Raw genomic sequence first — 25,588 nt, forward strand, 5'->3', positions numbered from 1 at the left:
TTCAACACCGTGAGTTGAATTCACGCATCACAAAGAAGTTTCTGAAAATACTTCTGTGTAGTTTTTATGTGAAGATATTACCTTTATCACTATAGGCCTCAAGGCACTCTAAATGTCCACTTGCAGATACTACAAAAAGAGAATTTCAAAACTGCTCTATCAAAAGAAAGATTCAACTCTGTGAGTTGAATGCACTCATCACAAAGAAGTTTCTGGAAATGCTTCTGTGTAGTTTTTAAGGGAAGATATTTCCTTTTTCACCGAAGGCCCCAAGCGCTACAAATGTCCACTTGCAGATTCTACAAAAAGAGTGCTTCAAAACTGCTCTATCAAAGGAAAGGTTCAGCTCTGTGAGTTGAATCCAAGCATGACAAAGAAGTTTCTGAGAATACTTCTGTGTAGTTTTTATGTGAAGATATTCCCTTTTTCACTATTGCCCTCAAGGCACTCTAAATGTCCACTTGCAGATTCTACTAAAAGAGACTTTCAAAACTCCTCTCTCAAAAGAAGGATTCAACTCTCTGAGTTGAATGCACTCAGTACAAAGAAGTTACTGGAAAAGCTTCTGTGTAGTTTTTATGTGAAGATATTTCCTTTTTCACCACAGGCCTCCAAGCACTCCAAATGTGCCCTTGCAGATACTACAAAAAGAGTGCTTCCAAACTGCTCTATCCAAAGAAAATTTCAGCTCTGTGAGTTGAATGCAAACATCACAAAGAAGTTTCTGAGAATGCTTCTGTGTGGATTTTATGTAAAGAGATTTCCTTTTTCTCCATTGGCCTCAAAGCGCTCCAAATGTCCACTTGCAGATTCTACAAAAAGAGTGCTTCAAAACTGCTCTATCAAAGGAAAGGTTCAACACTGTGAGTTGAATTCACGCATCACAAAGAAGTTTCTGAAAATACTTCTGTGTAGTTTTTATGTGAAGATATTACCTTTATCACTATAGGCCTCAAGGCACTCTAAATGTCCACTTGCAGATACTACAAAAAGAGAATTTCAAAACTGCTCTATCAAAAGAAAGATTCAACTCTGTGAGTTGAATGCACTCATCACAAGGAAGTTTCTGGAAATGCTTCTGTGTAGTTTTTAAGGGAAGATATTTCCTTTTTCACCGAAGGCCCCAAGCCCTCCAAATGTCCACTTGCAGATTCTACAAAAAGAGTGCTTCCAAACTGCTCTATCCAAAGAAAATTTCAGCTCTGTGAGTTGAATGCAAACATCACAAAGAAGTTTCTGAGAATGCTTCTGTGTGGATTTTATGTAAAGAGATTTCCTTTTTCTCCATTGGCCTCAAAGCACACCAAATGTCCACTTGCAGATTCTACAAAAGGAGTGTTACAAAACTGCACTAATAAAAGAAAGGTTCAACTCTGTGAGTTGGATGCACACATCACAAAGAAGTTTCTGAGAATGCTTCTGTCCAGTTTTTATGTGAAGACATTTCCTTTTTCACCAAAGCCCTCAAAGTGCTCCAAATGTCCACTTGCAGATTCTACGAAAACAGTGTTTCAAAACTGCTCAATGAAAAGAAAGCTTCATCTCCGTGAGTTGAATGCACACATTACAAGGAAGTTTCTGAGAATGCTTCCGTCTAGTTTCATGTCAAGATATCCCGTTTCCAAAGAAGGCCTCTAAGCTTTAGAATTACACACTAGCAAATTCAGCAAAAAGAGTGTTTCAAAACTTTTCTGAAAAGAAAGGTTCAACTCTGTGAGTTGAATGCAAACATCACAAAGAAGTTTCTGAGAATGCTTCTGTGCAGTTTTTATGTGAAGAGTTTTGGTTTTTCTCCATTGGCCTCAAAGCGCTCCAAATGTCCACTTGCAGATTCTACAAAAAGAGTGTTTCAAAACTGCTCTATCAAAGGAAAGGTTCAACACTGTGAGTTGAATTCACGCATCACAAAGAAGTTTCTGAAAATACTTCTGTGTAGTTTTTATGTGAAGATATTACCTTTATCACTATAGGCTTCAAGGCACTCTAAATGTCCACTTGCAGACACTACAAAAAGAGAATTTCAAAACTGCTCTATCAAAAGAAAGATTCAACTCTGTGTGTTGAATGCACTCATCACAAAGAAGTTCCTGGAAATGCTTCTGTGTAGTTTTTAAGGGAAGATATTTCCTTTTTCACCGAAGGCCCCAAGCGCTCCAAATGTCCACTTGCAGATTCTACAAAAAGAGTGCTTCAAAACTGCTCTATCAAAAGAAAGTTTCAGCTCTGTGAGTTGAATGCAAACTTCACAAAGAAGTTTCTGAGAATGCTTCTGTGTGGATTTTATGTAAAGAGATTTCCTTTTTCTCCATTGGCCTCAAAGCACTCCAAATGTTCACTTGCAGATTCTACAAAAGGAGTGTTACAAAACTGCTCTATTAAAAGAAATGTTCAACTCTGTGAGTTGGATGCACACATCACAAAGAAGTTTCTGAGAATGCTTCTGTCCAGTTTTAATGTGAAGACATTTCCTTTTTCACCAAAGCCCTCAAAGTGCCCCAAATGTCCACTTGCAGATTCTACAAAAAGAGTGCCTCAAAACTGCTCTATCAAAGGAAAGGTTCAGCTCTGTGAGTTGAATGCAAGCATGACAAAGAAGTTTCTGAGAATACTTCTGTGTAGTTTTTATGTGAAGATATTCCCTTTTTCACTATTGGCCTCAAGGCACTCTAAATGTCCACTTGCAGATTCTACAAAAAGAGAGTTTCAAAACTCCTCTCTCAAAAGAAGGATTCAACTCTCTGAGTTGAATGCACTCAGTACAAAGAAGCTTCTGGAAATGCTTCTGTGTAGTTTCTATGTGAAGATATTTCCTTTTTCACCACAGGCCTCCAAGCACTCCAAATGTGCCCTTGCAGATTCTACAAAAAGAGTGCTTCCAAACTGCTCTATCAAAAGAAAGTTTCACCTCTGTGAGTTGAATGCAAACATCACAAAGAAGTTTCTGAGAATGCTTCTGTGTGGATTTTATGTAAAGAGATTTCCTTTTTCTCCATTGGCCTCAAAGCGCTCCAAATGTCCACTTGCAGATTCTACAAAAAGAGTGTTTCAAAACTGCTCTATCAAAGGAAAGGTTCAACACTGTGAGTTGAATTCACGCATGACAAAGAAGTTTCTGAAAATACTTCTGTGTAGTTTTTATGTGAAGATATTACCTTTATCACTATAGGCTTCAAGGCACTCTAAATGTCCACTTGCAGACACTACAAAAAGAGAATTTCAAAACTGCTCTATCAAAAGAAAGATTCAACTCTGTGTGTTGAATGCACTCATCACAAAGAAGTTCCTGGAAATGCTTCTGTGTAGTTTTTAAGGGAAGATATTTCCTTTTTCACCGAAGGCCCCAAGCGCTCCAAATGTCCACTTGCAGATTCTACAAAAGGAGTGCTTCAAAACTGCTCTATCAAAAGAAAGTTTCAGCTCTGTGAGTTGAATGCAAACTTCACAAAGAAGTTTCTGAGAATGCTTCTGTGTGGATTTTATGTAAAGAGTTTTCCTTTTTCTCCATTGGCCTCAAAGCACTCCAAATGTTCACTTGCAGATTCTACAAAAGGAGTGTTACAAAACTGCTCTATTAAAAGAAATGTTCAACTCTGTGAGTTGGATGCACACATCACAAAGAAGTTTCTGAGAATGCTTCTGTCCAGTTTTTATGTGAAGACATTTCCTTTTTCACCAAAGCCCTCAAAGTGCTCCAAATGTCCACTTGCAGATTCTACAAAAAGAGTGCTTCAAAACTGCTCTATCAAAGGAAAGGTTCAGCTCTGTGAGTTGAATGCAAGCATGACAAAGAAGTTTCTGAGAATACTTCTGTGTAGTTTTTATGTGAAGATATTCCCTTTTTCACTATTGGCCTCAAGGCACTCTAAATGTCCACTTGCAGATTCTACAAAAAGAGATTTTCAAAACTCCTCTCTCAAAAGAAGGATTCAACTCTCTGAGTTGAATGCACTCAGTACAAAGAAGTTTCTGGAAATGCTTCTGTGTAGTTTCTATGTGAAGATATTTCCTTTTTCACCACAGGCCTCCAAGCACTCCAAATGTGCCCTTGCAGATTCTACAAAAAGAGTGCTTCCAAACTGCTCTATCAAAAGAAAGTTTCAGCTCTGTGAGTTGAATGCAAACATCACAAAGAAGTTTCTGAGAATGCTTCTCTGTGGATTTTATGTAAAGAGATTTCCTTTTTCTCCATTGGCCTCAAAGCGCTCCAAATGTCCACTTGCAGATTCTACAAAAAGAGTGTTTCAAAACTGCTCTATCAAAGGAAAGGTTCAACACTGTGAGTTGAATTCACGCATCACAAAGAAGTTTCTGAAAATACTTCTGTGTAGTTTTTATGTGAAGATATTACCTTTATCACTATAGGCCTCAAGGCACTCTAAATGTCCACTTGCAGATACTACAAAAAGAGAATTTCAAAACTGCTCTATCAAAAGAAAGATTCAACTCTGTGAGTTGAATGCACTCATCACAAAGAAGTTTCTGGAAATGCTTCTGTGTAGTTTTTAAGGGAAGATATTTCCTTTTTCACCGAAGGCCCCAAGCGCTCCAAATGTCCACTTGCAGATTCTACAAAAAGAGTGCTTCAAAACTCCTCTATCAAAGGAAAGGTTCAGCTCTGTGAGTTGAATCCAAGCATGACAAAGAAGTTTCTGAGAATACTTCTGTGTAGTTTTTAGGTGAAGATATTCCCTTTTTCACTATTGCCCTCAAGGCACTCTAAATGTCCACTTGCAGATTCTACTAAAAGAGACTTTCAAAACTCCTCTCTCAAAAGAAGGATTCAACTCTCTGAGTTGAATGCACTCAGTACAAAGAAGTTACTGGAAATGCTTCTGTGTAGTTTTTATGTGAAGATATTTCCTTTTTCACCACAGGCCTCCAAGCACTCCAAATGTGCCCTTGCAGATACTACAAAAAGAGTGCTTCCAAACTGCTCTATCCAAAGAAAATTTCAGCTCTGTGAGTTGAATGCAAACATCACAAAGAAGTTTCTGAGAATGCTTCTGTGTGGATTTTATGTAAAGAGATTTCCTTTTTCTCCATTGGCCTCAAAGCGCTCCAAATGTCCACTTGCAGATTCTACAAAAGGAGTGTTACAAAACTGCTCTATTAAAAGAAAGGTTCAACTCTGTGAGTTGGGTGCACACATCACAAAGAAGTTTCTGAGAATGCTTCTGTCCAGTTTTTATGTGAAGACATTTCCTTTTTCACCAAAGCCCTCAAAGTGCTCCAAATGTCCACTTGCAGATTCTACGAAAACAGTGTTTCAAAACTGCTCAATGAAAAGAAAGCTTCATCTCCGTGAGTTGAATGCACACATTACAAGGAAGTTTCTGAGAATGCTTCCGTCTAGTTTCATGTCAAGATATCCCGTTTCCAAAGAAGGCCTCTAAGCTTTAGAATTACACACTAGCAAATTCAGCAAAAAGAGTGTTTCAAAACTTTTCTGAAAAGAAAGGTTCAACTCTGTGAGTTGAATGCAAACATCACAAAGAAGTTTCTGAGAATGCTTCTGTGCAGTTTTTATGTGAAGAGTTTTGGTTTTTCTCCATTGGCCTCAAAGCGCTCCAAATGTCCACTTGCAGATTCTACAAAAAGAGTGTTTCAAAACTGCTCTATCAAAGGAAAGGTTCAACACTGTGAGTTGAATTCACGCATCACAAAGAAGTTTCCGAAAATACTTCTGTGTAGTTTTTATGTGAAGATATTACCTTTATCACTATAGGCTTCAAGGCACTCTAAATGTCCACTTGCAGACACTACAAAAAGAGAATTTCAAAACTGCTCTATCAAAAGAAAGATTCAACTCTGTGTGTTGAATGCACTCATCACAAAGAAGTTCCTGGAAATGCTTCTGTGTAGTTTTTAAGGGAAGATATTTCCTTTTTCACCGAAGGTCCCAAGCGCTCCAAATGTCCACTTGCAGATTCTACAAAAAGAGTGCTTCAAAACTGCTCTATCAAAAGAAAGTTTCAGCTCTGTGAGTTGAATGCAAACTTCACAAAGAAGTTTCTGAGAATGCTTCTGTGTGGATTTTATGTAAAGAGTTTTCCTTTTTCACCAAAGCCCTCAAAGCGCTCCAAATGTTCACTTGCAGATTCTACAAAAAGAGTGCTTCAAAACTGCTCTATCAAAGGAAAGGTTCAGCTCTGTGAGTTGAATGCAAGCATGACAAAGAAGTTTCTGAGAATACTTCTGTGTAGTTTTTATGTGAAGATATTCCCTTTTTCACTATTGGCCTCAAGGCACTCTAAATGTCCACTTGCAGATTCTACAAAAAGAGAGTTTCAAAACTCCTCTCTCAAAAGAAGGATTCAACTCTCTGAGTTGAATGCACTCAGTACAAAGAAGTTTCTGGAAATGCTTCTGTGTAGTTTCTATGTGAAGATATTTCCTTTTTCACCACAGGCCTCCAAGCACTCCAAATGTGCCCTTGCAGATTCTACAAAAACAGTGCTTACGAACTGCTCTATCAAAAGAAAGTTTCAGCTCTGTGAGTTGAATGCAAACATCACAAAGAAGTTTCTGAGAATGCTTCTGTGTGGATTTTATGTAAAGAGATTTCCTTTTTCTCCATTGGCCTCAAAGCGCTCCAAATGTCCACTTGCAGATTCTACAAAAAGAGTGTTTCAAAACTGCTCTATCAAAGGAAAGGTTCAACACTGTGAGTTGAATTCACGCATCACAAAGAAGTGTCTGAAAATACTTCTGTGTAGTTTTTATGTGAAGATATTAACTTTATCACTATAGGCCTCAAGGCACTCTAAATGTCCACTTGCAGATACTACAAAAAGAGAATTTCAAAACTGCTCTATCAAAAGAAAGATTCAACTCTGTGAGTTGAATGCACTCATCACAAAGAAGTTTCTGGAAATGCTTCTGTGTAGTTTTTAAGGGAAGATATTTCCTTTTTCACCGAAGGCCCCAAGCGCTACAAATGTCCACTTGCAGATTCTACAAAAAGAGTGCTTCAAAACTGCTCTATCAAAGGAAAGGTTCAGCTCTGTGAGTTGAATCCAAGCATGACAAAGAAGTTTCTGAGAATACTTCTGTGTAGTTTTTATGTGAAGATATTCCCTTTTTCACTATTGCCCTCAAGGCACTCTAAATGTCCACTTGCAGATTCTACTAAAAGAGACTTTCAAAACTCCTCTCTCAAAAGAAGGATTCAACTCTCTGAGTTGAATGCACTCAGTACAAAGAAGTTACTGGAAATGCTTCTGTGTAGTTTTTATGTGAAGATATTTCCTTTTTCACCACAGGCCTCCAAGCACTCCAAATGTGCCCTTGCAGATACTACAAAAAGAGTGCTTCCAAACTGCTCTATCCAAAGAAAATTTCAGCTCTGTGAGTTGAATGCAAACATCACAAAGAAGTTTCTGAGAATGCTTCTGTGTGGATTTTATGTAAAGAGATTTCCTTTTTCTCCATTGGCCTCAAAGCGCTCCAAATGTCCACTTGCAGATTCTACAAAAGGAGTGTTACAAAACTGCTCTATTAAAAGAAAGGTTCAACTCTGTGAGTTGGGTGCACACATCACAAAGAAGTTTCTGAGAATGCTTCTGTCCAGTTTTTATGTGAAGACATTTCCTTTTTCACCAAAGCCCTCAAAGTGCTCCAAATGTCCACTTGCAGATTCTACGAAAACAGTGTTTCAAAACTGCTCAATGAAAAGAAAGCTTCATCTCCGTGAGTTGAATGCACACATTACAAGGAAGTTTCTGAGAATGCTTCCGTCTAGTTTCATGTCAAGATATCCCGTTTCCAAAGAAGGCCTCTAAGCTTTAGAATTACACACTAGCAAATTCAGCAAAAAGAGTGTTTCAAAACTTTTCTGAAAAGAAAGGTTCAACTCTGTGAGTTGAATGCAAACATCACAAAGAAGTTTCTGAGAATGCTTCTGTGCAGTTTTTATGTGAAGAGTTTTGGTTTTTCTCCATTGGCCTCAAAGCGCTCCAAATGTCCACTTGCAGATTCTACAAAAAGAGTGTTTCAAAACTGCTCTATCAAAGGAAAGGTTCAACACTGTGAGTTGAATTCACGCATCACAAAGAAGTTTCTGAAAATACTTCTGTGTAGTTTTTATGTGAAGATATTACCTTTATCACTATAGGCTTCAAGGCACTCTAAATGTCCACTTGCAGACACTACAAAAAGAGAATTTCAAAACTGCTCTATCAAAAGAAAGATTCAACTCTGTGTGTTGAATGCACTCATCACAAAGAAGTTCCTGGAAATGCTTCTGTGTAGTTTTTAAGGGAAGATATTTCCTTTTTCACCGAAGGTCCCAAGCGCTCCAAATGTCCACTTGCAGATTCTACAAAAAGAGTGCTTCAAAACTGCTCTATCAAAAGAAAGTTTCAGCTCTGTGAGTTGAATGCAAACTTCACAAAGAAGTTTCTGAGAATGCTTCTGTGTGGATTTTATGTAAAGAGTTTTCCTTTTTCTCCATTGGCCTCAAAGCGCTCCAAATGTTCACTTGCAGATTCTACAAAAGGAGTGTTACAAAACTGCTCTATTAAAAGAAATGTTCAACTCTGTGAGTTGGATGCACACATCACAAAGAAGTTTCTGAGAATGCTTCTGTCCAGTTTTTATGTGAAGACATTTCCTTTTTCACCAAAGCCCTCAAAGTGCTCCAAATGTCCACTTGCAGATTCTACAAAAAGAGTGCTTCAAAACTGCTCTATCAAAGGAAAGGTTCAGCTCTGTGAGTTGAATGCAAGCATGACAAAGAAGTTTCTGAGAATACTTCTGTGTAGTTTTTATGTGAAGATATTCCCTTTTTCACTATTGGCCTCAAGGCACTCTAAATGTCCACTTGCAGATTCTACAAAAAGAGAGTTTCAAAACTCCTCTCTCAAAAGAAGGATTCAACTCTCTGAGTTGAATGCACTCAGTACAAAGAAGTTTCTGGAAATGCTTCTGTGTAGTTTCTATGTGAAGATATTTCCTTTTTCACCACAGGCCTCCAAGCACTCCAAATGTGCCCTTGCAGATTCTACAAAAACAGTGCTTACGAACTGCTCTATCAAAAGAAAGTTTCAGCTCTGTGAGTTGAATGCAAACATCACAAAGAAGTTTCTGAGAATGCTTCTGTGTGGATTTTATGTAAAGAGATTTCCTTTTTCTCCATTGGCCTCAAAGCGCTCCAAATGTCCACTTGCAGATTCTACAAAAAGAGTGTTTCAAAACTGCTCTATCAAAGGAAAGGTTCAACACTGTGAGTTGAATTCACGCATCACAAAGAAGTGTCTGAAAATACTTCTGTGTAGTTTTTATGTGAAGATATTATCTTTATCACTATAGGCCTCAAGGCACTCTAAATGTCCACTTGCAGATACTACAAAAAGAGAATTTCAAAACTGCTCTATCAAAAGAAAGATTCAACTCTGTGAGTTGAATGCACTCATCACAAAGAAGTTTCTGGAAATGCTTCTGTGTAGTTTTTAAGGGAAGATATTTCCTTTTTCACCGAAGGCCCCAAGCGCTACAAATGTCCACTTGCAGATTCTACAAAAAGAGTGCTTCAAAACTGCTCTATCAAAGGAAAGGTTCAGCTCTGTGAGTTGAATCCAAGCATGACAAAGAAGTTTCTGAGAATACTTCTGTGTAGTTTTTATGTGAAGATATTCCCTTTTTCACTATTGCCCTCAAGGCACTCTAAATGTCCACTTGCAGATTCTACTAAAAGAGACTTTCAAAACTCCTCTCTCAAAAGAAGGATTCAACTCTCTGAGTTGAATGCACTCAGTACAAAGAAGTTACTGGAAATGCTTCTGTGTAGTTTTTATGTGAAGATATTTCCTTTTTCACCACAGGCCTCCAAGCACTCCAAATGTGCCCTTGCAGATACTACAAAAAGAGTGCTTCCAAACTGCTCTATCCAAAGAAAATTTCAGCTCTGTGAGTTGAATGCAAACATCACAAAGAAGTTTCTGAGAATGCTTCTGTGTGGATTTTATGTAAAGAGATTTCCTTTTTCTCCATTGGCCTCAAAGCGCTCCAAATGTCCACTTGCAGATTCTACAAAAGGAGTGTTACAAAACTGCTCTATTAAAAGAAAGGTTCAACTCTGTGAGTTGGGTGCACACATCACAAAGAAGTTTCTGAGAATGCTTCTGTCCAGTTTTTATGTGAAGACATTTCCTTTTTCACCAAAGCCCTCAAAGTGCTCCAAATGTCCACTTGCAGATTCTACGAAAACAGTGTTTCAAAACTGCTCAATGAAAAGAAAGCTTCATCTCCGTGAGTTGAATGCACACATTACAAGGAAGTTTCTGAGAATGCTTCCGTCTAGTTTCATGTCAAGATATCCCGTTTCCAAAGAAGGCCTCTAAGCTTTAGAATTACACACTAGCAAATTCAGCAAAAAGAGTGTTTCAAAACTTTTCTGAAAAGAAAGGTTCAACTCTGTGAGTTGAATGCAAACATCACAAAGAAGTTTCTGAGAATGCTTCTGTGCAGTTTTTATGTGAAGAGTTTTGGTTTTTCTCCATTGGCCTCAAAGCGCTCCAAATGTCCACTTGCAGATTCTACAAAAAGAGTGTTTCAAAACTGCTCTATCAAAGGAAAGGTTCAACACTGTGAGTTGAATTCACGCATCACAAAGAAGTTTCTGAAAATACTTCTGTGTAGTTTTTATGTGAAGATATTACCTTTATCACTATAGGCTTCAAGGCACTCTAAATGTCCACTTGCAGACACTACAAAAAGAGAATTTCAAAACTGCTCTATCAAAAGAAAGATTCAACTCTGTGTGTTGAATGCACTCATCACAAAGAAGTTCCTGGAAATGCTTCTGTGTAGTTTTTAAGGGAAGATATTTCCTTTTTCACCGAAGGTCCCAAGCGCTCCAAATGTCCACTTGCAGATTCTACAAAAAGAGTGCTTCAAAACTGCTCTATCAAAAGAAAGTTTCAGCTCTGTGAGTTGAATGCAAACTTCACAAAGAAGTTTCTGAGAATGCTTCTGTGTGGATTTTATGTAAAGAGTTTTCCTCTTTCTCCATTGGCCTCAAAGCGCTCCAAATGTTCACTTGCAGATTCTACAAAAGGAGTGTTACAAAACTGCTCTATTAAAAGAAATGTTCAACTCTGTGAGTTGGATGCACACATCACAAAGAAGTTTCTGAGAATGCTTCTGTCCAGTTTTTATGTGAAGACATTTCCTTTTTCACCAAAGCCCTCAAAGTGCTCCAAATGTCCACTTGCAGATTCTACAAAAAGAGTGCTTCAAAACTGCTCTATCAAAGGAAAGGTTCAGCTCTGTGAGTTGAATGCAAGCATGACAAAGAAGTTTCTGAGAATACTTCTGTGTAGTTTTTATGTGAAGATATTCCCTTTTTCACTATTGGCCTCAAGGCACTCTAAATGTCCACTTGCAGATTCTACAAAAAGAGAGTTTCAAAACTCCTCTCTCAAAAGAAGGATTCAACTCTCTGAGTTGAATGCACTCAGTACAAAGAAGTTTCTGGAAATGCTTCTGTGTAGTTTCTATGTGAAGATATTTCCTTTTTCACCACAGGCCTCCAAGCACTCCAAATGTGCCCTTGCAGATTCTACAAAAACAGTGCTTACGAACTGCTCTATCAAAAGAAAGTTTCAGCTCTGTGAGTTGAATGCAAACATCACAAAGAAGTTTCTGAGAATGCTTCTGTGTGGATTTTATGTAAAGAGATTTCCTTTTTCTCCATTGGCCTCAAAGCGCTCCAAATGTCCACTTGCAGATTCTACAAAAAGAGTGTTTCAAAACTGCTCTATCAAAGGAAAGGTTCAACACTGTGAGTTGAATTCACGCATCACAAAGAAGTGTCTGAAAATACTTCTGTGTAGTTTTTATGTGAAGATATTAACTTTATCACTATAGGCCTCAAGGCACTCTAAATGTCCACTTGCAGATACTACAAAAAGAGAATTTCAAAACTGCTCTATCAAAAGAAAGATTCAACTCTGTGAGTTGAATGCACTCATCACAAAGAAGTTTCTGGAAATGCTTCTGTGTAGTTTTTAAGGGAAGATATTTCCTTTTTCACCGAAGGCCCCAAGCGCTACAAATGTCCACTTGCAGATTCTACAAAAAGAGTGCTTCAAAACTGCTCTATCAAAGGAAAGGTTCAGCTCTGTGAGTTGAATCCAAGCATGACAAAGAAGTTTCTGAGAATACTTCTGTGTAGTTTTTATGTGAAGATATTCCCTTTTTCACTATTGCCCTCAAGGCACTCTAAATGTCCACTTGCAGATTCTACTAAAAGAGACTTTCAAAACTCCTCTCTCAAAAGAAGGATTCAACTCTCTGAGTTGAATGCACTCAGTACAAAGAAGTTACTGGAAATGCTTCTGTGTAGTTTTTATGTGAAGATATTTCCTTTTTCACCACAGGCCTCCAAGCACTCCAAATGTGCCCTTGCAGATACTACAAAAAGAGTGCTTCCAAACTGCTCTATCCAAAGAAAATTTCAGCTCTGTGAGTTGAATGCAAACATCACAAAGAAGTTTCTGAGAATGCTTCTGTGTGGATTTTATGTAAAGAGATTTCCTTTTTCTCCATTGGCCTCAAAGCGCTCCAAATGTCCACTTGCAGATTCTACAAAAGGAGTGTTACAAAACTGCTCTATTAAAAGAAAGGTTCAACTCTGTGAGTTGGGTGCACACATCACAAAGAAGTTTCTGAGAATGCTTCTGTCCAGTTTTTATGTGAAGACATTTCCTTTTTCACCAAAGCCCTCAAAGTGCTCCAAATGTCCACTTGCAGATTCTACGAAAACAGTGTTTCAAAACTGCTCAATGAAAAGAAAGCTTCATCTCCGTGAGTTGAATGCACACATTACAAGGAAGTTTCTGAGAATGCTTCCGTCTAGTTTCATGTCAAGATATCCCGTTTCCAAAGAAGGCCTCTAAGCTTTAGAATTACACACTAGCAAATTCAGCAAAAAGAGTGTTTCAAAACTTTTCTGAAAAGAAAGGTTCAACTCTGTGAGTTGAATGCAAACATCACAAAGAAGTTTCTGAGAATGCTTCTGTGCAGTTTTTATGTGAAGAGTTTTGGTTTTTCTCCATTGGCCTCAAAGCGCTCCAAATGTCCACTTGCAGATTCTACAAAAAGAGTGTTTCAAAACTGCTCTATCAAAGGAAAGGTTCAACACTGTGAGTTGAATTCACGCATCACAAAGAAGTTTCTGAAAATACTTCTGTGTAGTTTTTATGTGAAGATATTACCTTTATCACTATAGGCTTCAAGGCACTCTAAATGTCCACTTGCAGACACTACAAAAAGAGAATTTCAAAACTGCTCTATCAAAAGAAAGATTCAACTCTGTGTGTTGAATGCACTCATCACAAAGAAGTTCCTGGAAATGCTTCTGTGTAGTTTTTAAGGGAAGATATTTCCTTTTTCACCGAAGGTCCCAAGCGCTCCAAATGTCCACTTGCAGATTCTACAAAAAGAGTGCTTCAAAACTGCTCTATCAAAAGAAAGTTTCAGCTCTGTGAGTTGAATGCAAACTTCACAAAGAAGTTTCTGAGAATGCTTCTGTGTGGATTTTATGTAAAGAGTTTTCCTTTTTCTCCATTGGCCTCAAAGCGCTCCAAATGTTCACTTGCAGATTCTACAAAAGGAGTGTTACAAAACTGCTCTATTAAAAGAAATGTTCAACTCTGTGAGTTGGATGCACACATCACAAAGAAGTTTCTGAGAATGCTTCTGTCCAGTTTTTATGTGAAGACATTTCCTTTTTCACCAAAGCCCTCAAAGTGCTCCAAATGTCCACTTGCAGATTCTACAAAAAGAGTGCTTCAAAACTGCTCTATCAAAGGAAAGGTTCAGCTCTGTGAGTTGAATGCAAGCATGACAAAGAAGTTTCTGAGAATACTTCTGTGTAGTTTTTATGTGAAGATATTCCCTTTTTCACTATTGGCCTCAAGGCACTCTAAATGTCCACTTGCAGATTCTACAAAAAGAGAGTTTCAAAACTCCTCTCTCAAAAGAAGGATTCAACTCTCTGAGTTGAATGCACTCAGTACAAAGAAGTTTCTGGAAATGCTTCTGTGTAGTTTCTATGTGAAGATATTTCCTTTTTCACCACAGGCCTCCAAGCACTCCAAATGTGCCCTTGCAGATTCTACAAAAACAGTGCTTACGAACTGCTCTATCAAAAGAAAGTTTCAGCTCTGTGAGTTGAATGCAAACATCACAAAGAAGTTTCTGAGAATGCTTCTGTGTGGATTTTATGTAAAGAGATTTCCTTTTTCTCCATTGGCCTCAAAGCGCTCCAAATGTCCACTTGCAGATTCTACAAAAAGAGTGTTTCAAAACTGCTCTATCAAAGGAAAGGTTCAACACTGTGAGTTGAATTCACGCATCACAAAGAAGTGTCTGAAAATACTTCTGTGTAGTTTTTATGTGAAGATATTATCTTTATCACTATAGGCCTCAAGGCACTCTAAATGTCCACTTGCAGATACTACAAAAAGAGAATTTCAAAACTGCTCTATCAAAAGAAAGATTCAACTCTGTGAGTTGAATGCACTCATCACAAAGAAGTTTCTGGAAATGCTTCTGTGTAGTTTTTAAGGGAAGATATTTCCTTTTTCACCGAAGGCCCCAAGCGCTACAAATGTCCACTTGCAGATTCTACAAAAAGAGTGCTTCAAAACTGCTCTATCAAAGGAAAGGTTCAGCTCTGTGAGTTGAATCCAAGCATGACAAAGAAGTTTCTGAGAATACTTCTGTGTAGTTTTTATGTGAAGATATTCCCTTTTTCACTATTGCCCTCAAGGCACTCTAAATGTCCACTTGCAGATTCTACTAAAAGAGACTTTCAAAACTCCTCTCTCAAAAGAAGGATTCAACTCTCTGAGTTGAATGCACTCAGTACAAAGAAGTTACTGGAAATGCTTCTGTGTAGTTTTTATGTGAAGATATTTCCTTTTTCACCACAGGCCTCCAAGCACTCCAAATGTGCCCTTGCAGATACTACAAAAAGAGTGCTTCCAAACTGCTCTATCCAAAGAAAATTTCAGCTCTGTGAGTTGAATGCAAACATCACAAAGAAGTTTCTGAGAATGCTTCTGTGTGGATTTTATGTAAAGAGATTTCCTTTTTCTCCATTGGCCTCAAAGCGCTCCAAATGTCCACTTGCAGATTCTACAAAAGGAGTGTTACAAAACTGCTCTATTAAAAGAAAGGTTCAACTCTGTGAGTTGGGTGCACACATCACAAAGAAGTTTCTGAGAATGCTTCTGTCCAGTTTTTATGTGAAGACATTTCCTTTTTCACCAAAGCCCTCAAAGTGCTCCAAATGTCCACTTGCAGATTCTACGAAAACAGTGTTTCAAAACTGCTCAATGAAAAGAAAGCTTCATCTCCGTGAGTTGAATGCACACATTACAAGGAAGTTTCTGAGAATGCTTCCGTCTAGTTTCATGTCAAGATATCCCGTTTCCAAAGAAGGCCTCTAAGCTTTAGAATTACACACTAGCAAATTCAGCAAAAAGAGTGTTTCAAAACTTTTCTGAAAAGAAAGGTTCAACTCTGTGAGTTGAATGCAAACATCACAAAGAAGTTTCTGAGAATGCTTCTGCGCAGTTTTTATGTGAAGAGTTTTGGTTTTTCTCCATTGGCCTCAAAGCGCTCCAAATGTCCACTTGCAGATTCTACAAAAAGAGTGTTTCAAAACTGCTCTATCAAAGGAAAGGTTCAACACTGTGAGTTGAATTCACGCATCACAAAGAAGTTTCTGAAAATACTTCTGTGTAGTTTTTATGTGAAGATATTACCTTTATCACTATAGGCTTCAAGGCACTCTAAATGTCCACTTGCAGACACTACAAAAAGAGAATTTCAAAACTGCTCTATCAAAAGAAAGATTCAACTCTGTGTGTTGAATGCACTCATCACAAAGAAGTTCCTGGAAATGCTTCTGTGTAGTTTTTAAGGGAAGATATTTCCTTTTTCACCGAAGGCCCCAAGCGCTCCAAATGTCCACTTGCAGATTCTACAAAAAGAGTGCTTCAAAACTGCTCTATCAAAAGAAAGTTTCAGCTCTGTGAGTTGAATGCAAACTTCACAAAGAAGTTTCTGAGAATGCTTCTGTGTGGATTTTATGTAAAGAGTTTTCCTTTTTCTCCATTGGCCTCAAAGCGCTCCAAATGTTCACTTGCAGATTCTACAAAAGGAGTGTTACAAAACTGCTCTATTAAAAGAAATGTTCAACTCTGTGAGTTGGATGCACACATCACAAAGAAGTTTCTGAGAATGCTTCTGTCCAGTTTTTATGTGAAGACATTTCCTTTTTCACCAAAGCCCTCAAAGTGCTCCAAATGTCCACTTGCAGATTCTACAAAAAGAGTGCTTCAAAACTGCTCTATCAAAGGAAAGGTTCAGCTCTGTGAGTTGAATGCAAGCATGACAAAGAAGTTTCTGAGAATACTTCTGTGTAGTTTTTATGTGAAGATATTCCCTTTTTCACTATTGGCCTCAAGGCACTCTAAATGTCCACTTGCAGATTCTACAAAAAGAGAGTTTCAAAACTCCTCTCTCAAAAGAAGGATTCAACTCTCTGAGTTGAATGCACTCAGTACAAAGAAGTTTCTGGAAATGCTTCTGTGTAGTTTTTATGTGAAGATATTTCCTTTTTCACCACAGGCCTCCAAGCACTCCAAATGTGCCCTTGCAGATTCTACAAAAACAGTGCTTACGAACTGCTCTATCAAAAGAAAGTTTCAGCTCTGTGAGTTGAATGCAAACATCACAAAGAAGTTTCTGAGAATGCTTCTGTGTGGATTTTATGTAAAGAGATTTCCTTTTTCTCCATTGGCCTCAAAGCGCTCCAAATGTCCACTTGCAGATTCTACAAAAAGAGTGTTTCAAAACTGCTCTATCAAAGGAAAGGTTCAACACTGTGAGTTGAATTCACGCATCACAAAGAAGTGTCTGAAAATACTTCTGTGTAGTTTTTATGTGAAGATATTACCTTTATCACTATAGGCCTCAAGGCACTCTAAATGTCCACTTGCAGATACTACAAAAAGATAATTTCAAAACTGCTCTATCAAAAGAAAGATTCAACTCTGTGAGTTGAATGCACTCATCACAAAGAAGTTTCTGGAAATGCTTCTGTGTAGTTTTTAAGGGAAGATATTTCCTTTTTCACCGAAGGCCCCAAGCGCTACAAATGTCCACTTGCAGATTCAACAAAAAGAGTGCTTCAAAACTGCTCTATCAAAGGAAAGGTTCAGCTCTGTGAGTTGAATCCAAGCATGAAAAAGAAGTTTCTGAGAATACTTCTATGTAGTTTTTAGGTGAAGATATTCCCTTTTTCACTATTGCCCTCAAGGCACTCTAAATGTCCACTTGCAGATTCTACTAAAAGAGACTTTCAAAACTCCTCTCTCAAAAGAAGGATTCAACTCTGTGTGTTGAATGCACTCAGTACAAAGAAGTTACTGGAAATGCTTCTGTGTAGTTTTTATGTGAAGATATTTCCTTTTTCACCACAGGCCTCCAAGCACTCCAAATGTGCCCTTGCAGATACTACAAAAAGAGTGCTTCCAAACTGCTCTATCCAAAGAAAATTTCAGCTCTGTGAGTTGAATGCAAACATCACAAAGAAGTGTCTGAGAATGCTTCTGTGTGGATTTTATGTAAAGAGATTTCCTTTTTCTCCATTGGCCTCAAAGCGCTCCAAATGTCCACTTGCAGATTCTACAAAAGGAGTGTTACAAAACTGCTCTATTAAAAGAAAGGTTCAACTCTGTGAGTTGGATGCACACATCACAAAGAAGTTTCTGAGAATGCTTCTGTCCAGTTTTTATGTGAAGACATTTCCTTTTTCACCAAAGCCCTCAAAGTGCTCCAAATGTCCACTTGCAGATTCTACGAAAACAGTGTTTCAAAACTGCTCAATGAAAAGAAAGCTTCATCTCCGTGAGTTGAATGCACACATTACAAGGAAGTTTCTGAGAATGCTTCCGTCTAGTTTCATGTCAAGATATCCCGTTTCCAAAGAAGGCCTCTAAGCTTTAGAATTACACACTAGCAAATTCAGCAAAAAGAGTGTTTCAAAACTTTTCTGAAAAGAAAGGTTCAACTCTGTGAGTTGAATGCAAACATCACAAAGAAGTTTCTGAGAATGCTTCTGTGCAGTTTTTATGTGAAGAGTTTTGGTTTTTCTCCATTGGCCTCAAAGCGCTCCAAATGTCCACTTGCAGATTCTACAAAAAGAGTGTTTCAAAACTGCTCTATCTTTGGAAAGGTTCAACACTGTGAGTTGAATTCACGCATCACAAAGAAGTTTCTGAAAATACTTCTGTGTAGTTTTTATGTGAAGATATTACCTTTATCACTATAGGCTTCAAGGCACTCTAAATGTCCACTTGCAGACACTACAAAAAGAGAATTTCAAAACTGCTCTATCAAAAGAAAGATTCAACTCTGTGTGTTGAATGCACTCATCACAAAGAAGTTCCTGGAAATGCTTCTGTGTAGTTTTTAAGGGAAGATATTTCCTTTTTCACCGAAGGCCCCAAGCGCTCCAAATGTCCACTTGCAGATTCTACAAAAAGAGTGCTTCAAAACTGCTCTATCAAAAGAAAGTTTCAGCTCTGTGAGTTGAATGCAAACTTCACAAAGAAGTTTCTGAGAATGCTTCTGTGTGGATTTTATGTAAAGAGTTTTCCTTTTTCTCCATTGGCCTCAAAGCACTCCAAATGTTCACTTGCAGATTCTACAAAAGGAGTGTTACAAAACTGCTCTATTAAAAGAAATGTTCAACTCTGTGAGTTGGATGCACACATCACAAAGAAGTTTCTGAGAATGCTTCTGTCCAGTTTTAATGTGAAGACATTTCCTTTTTCACCAAAGCCCTCAAAGTGCTCCAAATGTCCACTTGCAGATCCTACAAAAAGAGTGCCTCAAAACTGCTCTATCAAAGGAAAGGTTCAGCTCTGTGAGTTGAATGCAAGCATGACAAAGAAGTTTCTGAGAATACTTCTGTGTAGTTTTTATGTGAAGATATTCCCTTTTTCACTATTGGCTTCAAGGCAGTCTAAATGTCCACTTGCAGATTCTACAAAAAGAGAGTTTCAAAACTCCTCTCTCAAAAGAAGGATTCAACTCTCTGAGTTGAATGCACTCAGTACAAAGAAGTTTCTGGAAATGCTTCTGTGTAGTTTCTATGTGAAGATATTTCCTTTTTCACCACAGGCCTCCAAGCACTCCAAATGTGCCCTTGCAGATTCTACAAAAAGAGTGCTTCCAAACTGCTCTATCAAAAGAAAGTTTCAGCTCTGTGAGTTGAATGCAAACATCACAAAGAAGTTTCTGAGAATGCTTCTGTGTGGATTTTATGTAAAGAGATTTCCTTTTTCTCCATTGGCCTCAAAGCGCTCCAAATGTCCACTTGCAGATTCTACAAAATGAGTGTTTCAAAACTGCTCTATCAAAGGAAAGGTTCAACACTGTGAGTTGAATTCACGCATCACAAAGAAGTTTCTGAAAATACTTCTGTGTAGTTTTTATGTGAAGATATTACCTTTATCACTATAGGCCTCAAGGCACTCTAAATGTCCACTTGCAGATACTACAAAAAGAGAATTTCAAAACTGCTCTATCAAAAGAAAGATTCAACTCTGTGAGTTGAATGCACTCATCACAAAGAAGTTTCTGGAAATGCTTCTGTGTAGTTTTTAAGGGAAGATATTTCCTTTTTCACCGAAGGCCCCAAGCGCTACAAATGTCCTCTTGCAGATTCTACAAAAAGAGTGCTTCAAAACTGCTCTATCAAAGGAAAGTTTCAGCTCTGTGAGTTGAATCCAAGCATGACAAAGAAGTTTCTGAGAATACTTCTGTGTAGTTTTTATGTGAAGATATTCCCTTTTTCACTATTGCCCTCAAGGCACTCTAAATGTCCACTTGCAGATTCTACTAAAAGAGACTTTCAAAACTCCTCTCTCAAAAGAAGGATTCAACTCTGTGTGTTGAATGCACTCAGTACAAAGAAGTTACTGGAAATGCTTCTGTGTAGTTTTTATGTGAAGATATTTCCTTTTTCACCACAGGCCTCCAAGCACTCCAAATGTGCCCTTGCAGATACTACAAAAAGAGTGCTTCCAAACTGCTCTATCCAAAGAAAATTTCAGCTCTGTGAGTTGAATGCAAACATCACAAAGAAGTTTCTGAGAATGCTTCTGTGTGGATTTTATGTAAAGAGATTTCCTTTTTCTCCATTGGCCTCAAAGCGCTCCAAATGTCCACTTGCAGATTCTACAAAAGGAGTGTTACAAAACTGCTCTATTAAAAGAAAGGTTCAACTCTGTGAGTTGGATGCACACATCACAAAGAAGTTTCTGAGAATGCTTCTGTCCAGTTTTTATGTGAAGACATTTCCTTTTTCACCAAGGCCCTCAAAGTGCCCCAAATGTCCATTTGCAGATTCTACGAAAACAGTGTTTCAAAACTGCTCAATGAAAAGAAAGCTTCATCTCCGTGAGTTGAATGCACACATTGCAAGGTAGTTTCTGAGAATGCTTCCGTCTAGTTTCATGTCAAGGTATCCCGTTTCCAAAGAAGGCCTCTAAGCTTTAGAATTACACACTAGCAAATTCAGCAAAAAGAGTGTTTCAAAACTTTTCTGAAAAGAAAGGTTCAACTCTGTGAGTTGAATGCAAACATCACAAAGAAGTTTCTGAGAATGCTTCTGTGCAGTTTTTATGTGAAGAGTTTTGGTTTTTCTCCATTGGCCTCAAAGCGCTCCAAATGTCCACTTGCAGATTCTACAAAAAGAGTGTTTCAAAACTGCTCTATCAAAGGAAAGGTTCAACACTGTGAGTTGAATTCACGCATCACAAAGAAGTTTCTGAAAATACTTCTGTGTAGTTTTTATGTGAAGATATTACCTTTATCACTATAGGCTTCAAGGCACTCTAAATGTCCACTTGCAGACACTACAAAAAGAGAATTTCAAAACTGCTCTATCAAAAGAAAGATTCAACTCTGTGTGTTGAATGCACTCATCACAAAGAAGTTCCTGGAAATGCTTCTGTGTAGTTTTTAAGGGAAGATATTTCCTTTTTCACCGAAGGCCCCAAGCGCTCCAAATGTCCACTTGCAGATTCTACAAAAAGAGTGCTTCCAAACTGCTCTATCAAAAGAAAGTTTCAGCTCTGTGAGTTGAATGCAAACTTCACAAAGAAGTTTCTGAGAATGCTTCTGTGTGGATTTTATGTAAAGAGTTTTCCTTTTTCTCCATTGGCCTCAAAGCACTCCAAATGTTCACTTGCAGATTCTACAAAAGGAGTGTTACAAAACTGCTCTATTAAAAGAAATGTTCAACTCTGTGAGTTGGATGCACACATCACAAAGAAGTTTCTGAGAATGCTTCTGTCCAGTTTTTATGTGAAGACATTTCCTTTTTCACCAAAGCCCTCAAAGTGCTCCAAATGTCCACTTGCAGATTCTACAAAAAGAGTGCTTCAAAACTGCTCTATCAAAGGAAAGGTTCAGCTCTGTGAGTTGAATGCAAGCATGACAAAGAAGGTTCTGAGAATACTTCTGTGTAGTTTTTATGTGAAGATATTCCCTTTTTCACTATTGGCCTCAAGGCACTCTAAATGTCCACTTGCAGATTCTACAAAAAGAGAGTTTCAAAACTCCTCTCTCAAAAGAAGGATTCAACTCTCTGAGTTGAATGCACTCAGTACAAAGAAGTTTCTGGAAATGCTTCTGTGTAGTTTCTATGTGAAGATGTTTCCTTTTTCACCACAGGCCTCCAAGCACTCCAAATGGGCCCTTGCAGATTCTACAAAAAGAGTGCTTCCGAACTGCTCTATCAAAAGAAAGTTTCAGCTCTGTGAGTTGAATGCAAACATCACAAAGAAGTTTCTGAGAATGCTTCTGTGTGGATTTTATGTAAAGAGATTTCCTTTTTCTCCATTGGCCTCAAAGCGCTCCAAATGTCCACTTGCAGATTCTACAAAATGAGTGTTTCAAAACTGCTCTATCAAAGGAAAGGTTCAACACTGTGAGTTGAATTCACGCATCACAAAGAAGTTTCTGAAAATACTTCTGTGTAGTTTTTATGTGAAGATATTACCTTTATCACTATAGGCCTCAAGGCACTCTAAATGTCCACTTGCAGATACTACAAAAAGAGAATTTCAAAACTGCTCTATCAAAAGAAAGATTCAACTCTGTGAGTTGAATGCACTCAACACAAAGAAGTTTCTGGAAATGCTTCTGTGTAGTTTTTAAGGGAAGATATTTCCTTTTTCACCGAAGGCCCCAAGCGCTACAAATGTCCACTTGCAGATTCTACAAAAAGAGTGCTTCAAAACTGCTCTATCAAAGGAAAGGTTCAGCTCTGTGAGTTGAATCCAAGCATGACAAAGAAGTTTCTGAGAATACTTCTGTGTAGTTTTTATGTGAAGATATTCCCTTTTTCACTATTGCCCTCAAGGCACTCTAAATGTCCACTTGCAGATTCTACTAAAAGAGACTTTCAAAACTCCTCTCTCAAAAGAAGGATTCAACTCTCTGAGTTGAATGCACTCAGTACAAAGAAGTTACTGGAAATGCTTCTGTGTAGTTTTTATGTGAAGATATTTCCTTTTTCACCACAGGCCTCCAAGCACTCCAAATGTGCCCTTGCAGATACTACAAAAAGAGTGCTTCCAAACTGCTCTATCCAAAGAAAATTTCAGCTCTGTGAGTTGAATGCAAACATCACAAAAAAGTTTCTGAGAATGCTTCTGTGTGGATTTTATGTAAAGAGATTTCCTTTTTCTCCATTGGCCTCAAAGCGCTCCAAATGTCCACTTGCAGATTCTACAAAAGGAGTGTTACAAAACTGCTCTATTAAAAGAAAGGTTCAACTCTGTGAGTTGGATGCACACATCACAAAGAAGTTTCTGAGAATGCTTCTGTCCAGTTTTTATGTGAAGACATTTCCTTTTTCACCAAAGCCCTCAAAGTGCTCCAAATGTCCACTTGCAGATTCTACGAAAACAGTGTTTCAAAACTGCTCAATGAAAAGAAAGCTTCATCTCCGTGAGTTGAATGCACACATTGCAAGGTAGTTTCTGAGAATGCTTCCGTCTAGTTTCATGTCAAGGTATCCCGTTTCCAAAGAAGGCCTCTAAGCTTTAGAATTACACACTAGCAAATTCAGCAAAAAGAGTGTTTCAAAACTTTTCTGAAAAGAAAGGTTCAACTCTGTGAGTTGAATGCAAACATCACAAAGAAGTTTCTGAGAATGCTTCTGTGCAGTTTTTATGTGAAGAGTTTTGGTTTTTCTCCATTGGCCTCAAAGCGCTCCAAATGTCCACTTGCAGATTCTACAAAAAGAGTGTTTCAAAACTGCTCTATCAAAGGAAAGGTTCAACACTGTGAGTTGAATTCACGCATCACAAAGAAGTTTCTGAAAATACTTCTGTGTAGTTTTTATGTGAAGATATTACCTTTATCACTATAGGCTTCAAGGCACTCTAAATGTCCACTTGCAGACACTACAAAAAGAGAATTTCAAAACTGCTCTATCAAAAGAAAGATTCAACTCTGTGTGTTGAATGCACTCATCACAAAGAAGTTCCTGGAAATGCTTCTGTGTAGTTTTTAAGGGAAGATATTTCCTTTTTCACCGAAGGCCCCAAGCGCTCCAAATGTCCACTTGCAGATTCTACAAAAAGAGTGCTTCAAAACTGCTCTATCAAAAGAAAGTTTCAGCTCTGTGAGTTGAATGCAAACTTCACAAAGAAGTTTCTGAGAATGCTTCTGTGTGGATTTTATGTAAAGAGTTTTCCTTTTTCTCCATTGGCCTCAAAGCACTCCAAATGTTCACTTGCAGATTCTACAAAAGGAGTGTTACAAAACAGCTCTATTAAAAGAAATGTTCAACTCTGTGAGTTGGATGCACACATCACAAAGAAGTTTCTGAGAATGCTTCTGTCCAGTTTTTATGTGAAGACATTTCCTTTTTCACCAAAGCCCTCAAAGTGCTCCAAATGTCCACTTGCAGATTCTACAAAAAGAGTGCTTCAAAACTGCTCTATCAAAGGAAAGGTTCAGCTCTGTGAGTTGAATGCAAGCATGACAAAGAAGTTTCTGAGAATACTTCTCTGTAGTTTTTATGTGAAGATATTCCCTTTTTCACTATTGGCCTCAAGGCACTCTAAATGTCCACTTGCAGATTCTACAAAAAGAGAGTTTCAAAACTCCTCTCTCAAAAGAAGGATTCAACTCTCTGAGTTGAATGCACTCAGTACAAAGAAGTTTCTGGAAATGCTTCTGTGTAGTTTCTATGTGAAGATATTTCCTTTTTCACCACAGGCCTCCAATCACTCCAAATGTGCCCTTGCAGATTCTACAAAAAGAGTGCTTCAAAACTGCTCTATCAAAGGAAAGGTTCAGCTCTGTGAGTTGAATGCAAGCATGACAAAGAAGTTTCTGAGAATACTTCTGTGTAGTTTTTATGTGAAGATATTCCCTTTTTCACTATTGGCCTCAAGGCACTCTAAATGTCCACTTGCAGATTCTACAAAAGGAGAGTTTCAAAACTCCTCTCTCAAAAGAAGGATTCAACTCTCTGAGTTGAATGCACTCAGTACAAAGAAGTTTCTGGAAATGTTTCTGTGTAGTTTCTATGTGAAGATATTTCCTTTTTCACCACAGGCCTCCAAGCACTCCAAATGTGCCCTTGCAGATTCTACAAAAAGAGTGCTTCCAAACTGCTCTATCAAAAGAAAGTTTCAGCTCTGTGAGTTGAATGCAAACATCACAAAGAAGTTTCTGAGAATGCTTCTGTGTGGATTTTATGTAAAGAGATTTCCTTTTTCTCCATTGGCCTCAAAGCGCCCCAAATGTCCACTTGCAGACTCTACAAAAAGAGTGTTACAAAACTGCTCTATTAAAAGAAATTTTCAACTCTGTGAGTTGGACGCACACATCACAAAGAACTTTCTGAGAATGCTTCTGTCCAGTTTTTATGTGAAGACATTTCCTTTTTCACCAAAGCCCTCAAAGTGCTCCAAATGTCCACTTGCAGATTCTACAAAAAGAGTGCTTCAAAACTGCTCTATCAAAGGAAAGTTTCAGCTCTGTGAGTTGAATGCAAGCATGACAAAGAAGTTTCTGAGAATACTTCTGTGTAGTTTTTATGTGAAGATATTCCCTTTTTCACTATTGGCCTCAAGGCACTCAAAATGTCCACTTGCAAATTCTACAAAAAGAGTGCTTCAAAACTGCTCTATGAAAGGAAACGTTCAGCTCTGTGAGTTGAATCCAAGCATGACAAAGAAGTTTCTGAGAATTCTTCTGTGTAGTTTTTATGTGAAGATATTCCCTTTTTCACTATTGGCCTCAAGGCACTCTAAATGTCCACTTGCAGATTCTACTAAAAGAGACTTTCAAAACTCCTCTCTCAAAAGAAGGATGCAACTCTCTGAGTTGAATGCACTCAGTACAAAGAAGTTACTGGAAATGCTTCTGTGTAGTTTTTATGTGAAGATATTTCCTTTTTCACCACAGGCCTCCAAGCACTCCAAATGTGCCCTTGCAGATACTACAAAAAGAGTGCTTCCAAACTGCTCTATCCAAA

This window comes from Gorilla gorilla, chromosome 8 (genome assembly GCF_029281585.2).
Source record: "Gorilla gorilla gorilla isolate KB3781 chromosome 8, NHGRI_mGorGor1-v2.1_pri, whole genome shotgun sequence".
NCBI classification, from domain to species: Eukaryota; Metazoa; Chordata; class Mammalia; order Primates; family Hominidae; genus Gorilla; species Gorilla gorilla.